This window comes from Asparagus officinalis, chromosome 7, assembly GCF_001876935.1.
Source record: "Asparagus officinalis chromosome 7, Aspof.V1, whole genome shotgun sequence".
NCBI lineage: Eukaryota > Viridiplantae > Streptophyta > Magnoliopsida > Asparagales > Asparagaceae > Asparagus > Asparagus officinalis.
In genome coordinates, this window is record NC_033800.1 from 81,532,386 (window position 1) to 81,536,310 (window position 3,925).

Genomic DNA, 3,925 nt, shown 5'->3' on the forward strand with positions numbered 1-3,925 from the left:
AATGAAGCCTCGTTGTTGAAGAGTCTATAAACGTTACTTTTGATGAGACTAATGTTGGCTCTCAAGTTGCGTTGCCTAGGAAAGATGATGATGATGATATTGAGGGAGGATTAGACTTGTTGCAAATCAATGACACTCCATCTATAGAAGTTCAAAAGGATGTAGGTAGCACCAATGCTCAAGAACAAGTTGAACCACCTAAAGCTTGGAAATTCACATCAAACCATCTAAAGGAACAAATCATTGGGAGCCCTTCAAAAGGAGTTATAACTCGCTCAAAAGCCTTGAGTGAATGTGGTAATGTTGCATTTCTATCTCAACTAGAACCTAAAAAGATTAATAATGCTTTAAATGATGAGTTTTGGGTTTTGGCTATAAAAGGTTAATGATGCTTTAAATGATGAGTTTTGGGTTTTGGCTATGCATGAAGAATTAAACAATTTTCAAAGAAATGAAGTTTGGAAGTTAGTTCCTAGACCTAACAATGCTAGTGTTATTGGTACAAAATGGGTTTTTAGAAACAAACTTGATGAACATGGCATTGTAACTAGAAATAAAGCTCGTTTGGTTGCCCAAGGATACAATCAAGAGGAGGGCATAGACTATGATGAAACCTTTGCACCGGTTGCAAGGTTGGAATCTATTAGGATGTTTTTGGCATTTGCTAGTTTTAAAAATTTCAAACTATTTCAAATGGATGTCAAAAGTGCTTTCTTAAATGGTTTTATAGAAGAGGAAGTGTATGTTGAGCAACCCCCCGGTTTTATAGATCATGCTTTTCCTAATCATGTTTACCGGGTACAAAAAGCTTTATATGGGTTGAAACAAGCTCCTAGGGCTTGGTATGCTCGCCTCTCTAGTTTTCTTATTAAAAATGGTTTTTCAAAAGGAACAATTGATAACACACTTTTTGTGAGAAAAAGGAAAAATGATTTCATTTTAGTTCAAATATATGTGGATGACATCATTTTCGGTGCTACTAATGAATCCTTGTGCAAGGAATTTTCTAAAGTAATGCAGGATCACTTTGAGATGAGTATGATGGGAGAGCTTACATTCTTTCTCGGGCTCCAAGTCAAGCAAACTAAGGATGGGATCTTCATTTCACAAAGCAAGTATGCGAAGGAATTGGTGAAGAAATTCAAGTTGGAGAATTCTAAGCATGCGCCTACTCCCATGAGTACTAGTGTTAAGCTTGATGCGGATGAGAGTGGTGAAGATGTGGACCAAAAACTATACCGAGGTATGATAGGTAGTCTTCTTTATCTCACCGCTAGTAGACCCGACATCATGTTTAGTGTATGTGCATGTGCACGTTTTCAAGCTTCTCCAAAAGCATCTCATTTAATTGCGGTTAAAAGGATCATTAAGTATGTTAATGGAACTTTTAACCTTGGTTTGTTTTATCCAAAAAGCACCACTTTTGATTTATATGGTTTTTGTGATGCCGACTTTGCCGGATGTAAGGTAGATCGCAAGAGTACTAGTGGAACATGCCAATTCTTAGGAAATTCCCTTGTTTCTTGGGCTTCCAAGAAACAAAATTGTGTTGCATTGTCCACTACGGAAGCGGAATACATTGCCGCCGGCTTATGTTGTGCTCAAGTTTTATGGATGAAACAAAGTTTAGTTGACTATGATTTGAATTTTCAAAATATTAAAATCTTTTGTGATAACACAAGTGCTATAAATATTTCCAAAAATTCGGTTTTGCATTCTAGAACTAAACATATTGATGTACGCCATCATTTCTTACGCGATCATGTAGAGCGACAAGATGTATCCCTAGTATTTGTTGACACCAAATCTCAACTAGCGGATATATTTACTAAGCCTCTTGGAGAGGATGATTTTTGTCGCATAAGAAATGGTTTGGGCTTATGCACTATGTGAAAGTTCTACATTGCTTGCTTGTTTAGTTGCATCTTGCATTTTGCATTTCTTTCCCCATTTTTGATGGTGACAAAGGGGGAGAGAAATCTCCTCATTTGTTGCATATATTTAGGGGGAGCTCATAGATAGGGGGAGCACCTATCTATAAGCTATTTTATTTTTGCTCTTATATAATGGTTGGTTGTCATCATCAAAAAGGGGGAGATTGTTAGCCCTTATGTTTTGATGATGTTCTTACAACCACCATTATCGGTACTAATGGCTTATTGAGTATAAATGTAGTAAATTCATTTGTCAAGCTCGTTAGTGCCATTAATGGAGGATGGATGGAATATATGCTACAACGAAGATATCCAAAGGAGGAGGAGGCCAAGAGATGAAGCAACGTTATTTCAAGAACGACAGCTTGCCATGTTTTAAATCGTGTTTTGATTAGACCAAGGCTTAAGAAAACCCCTTATGAACTTTATCATGGAAAAACTCCTTTCATTGGTTATTTTCGTGTTTTTGGTTGCAAATGTTTTATCTTAAATACAAAAGATCACCATGATAAATTTGATTCCAAAATTGATGTTGGTATTTTCTTGGGTTATGCACCTCGAAGTAAGGCTTATAGGGTCTTCAATAAACGAAGCCTCGTTGTTGAAGAGTCTATAAACGTTACTTTTGATGAGACTAATGTTGGCTCTCAAGTTGTGTTGCCTAGGAAAGATGATGATGATGATATTGAGGGAGGATTGGACTTGTTGCAAATCAATGACACTCCCTCTATAGAAGTTCAAAAGGATGTGGATAGCACAAACGCTCAAGATCAAGTTGAACCACCTAAAGCTTGGAAATTCACATCAAATCATCTAAAGGAACAAATCATTGGGAGCCCTTCAAAAGGAGTTATAACTCGCTCAAAAGCCTTGAGTGAATGTGGTAATGTTGCATTTCTATCTCAACTAGAACCTAAAAAGGTTAATGATGCTTTAAATGATGAGTTTTGGGTTTTGGCTATGCATGAAGAATTAAACAATTTTCAAAGAAATGAAGTTTGGAAGTTAGTTCCTAGACCTAACAATGCTAGTGTTATTGGTACAAAATGGGTTTTTAGAAACAAACTTGATGAACATGGCATTATAACTAGAAATAAAGCTCGTTTGGTTGCCCAAGGATACAATCAAGAGGAGGGCATAGACTATGATGAAACATTTGCACCGGTTGCAAGGTTGGAATCTATTAGGATGTTTTTGGCATTTGCTAGCTTTAAAATTCAAACTATTTCAAATGGATGTCAAAAGTGCTTTCTTAAATGGTTTTATAGAAGAGGAAGTGTATGTTGAGCAACCCCCCGGTTTTATAGATCATGCTTTTCCTAATCATGTTTACCGGGTACAAAAAGCTTTATATGGGTTGAAACAAGCTCCTAGGGCTTGGTATGCTCGCCTCTCTAGTTTTCTTATTAAAAATGGTTTTTCAAAAGGAACAATTGATAACACACTTTTTGTGAGAAAAAGGAAAAATGATTTCATTTTAGTTCAAATATATGTGGATGACATCATTTTCGGTGCGACAAATGAATCCTTGTGCAAGGAATTTTCTAAAGTAATGCAGGATCACTTTGAGATGAGTATGATGGGAGAGCTTACATTCTTTCTCGGGCTCCAAGTCAAGCAAACTAAGGATGGGATCTTCATTTCACAAAGCAAGTATGCGAAGGAATTGGTGAAGAAATTCAAGTTGGAGAATTCTAAGCATGCGCCTACTCCCATGAGTACTAGTGTTAAGCTTGATGCGGATGAGAGTGGTGAAGATGTGGACCAAAAACTATACCGAGGTATGATAGGTAGTCTTCTTTATCTTACCGCTAGTAGGCCCGATATTATGTTTAGTGTGTGTGCATGTGCACGTTTTCAAGCATCTCCAAAAGCATCTCATTTAATTGCGGTTAAAAGAATCATTAAGTATGTTAATGGAACTTTTAACCTTGGTTTATTTTATCCAAGAAGCACTTCTTTTGATTTATATGGTTTTTGTGATGCCGACT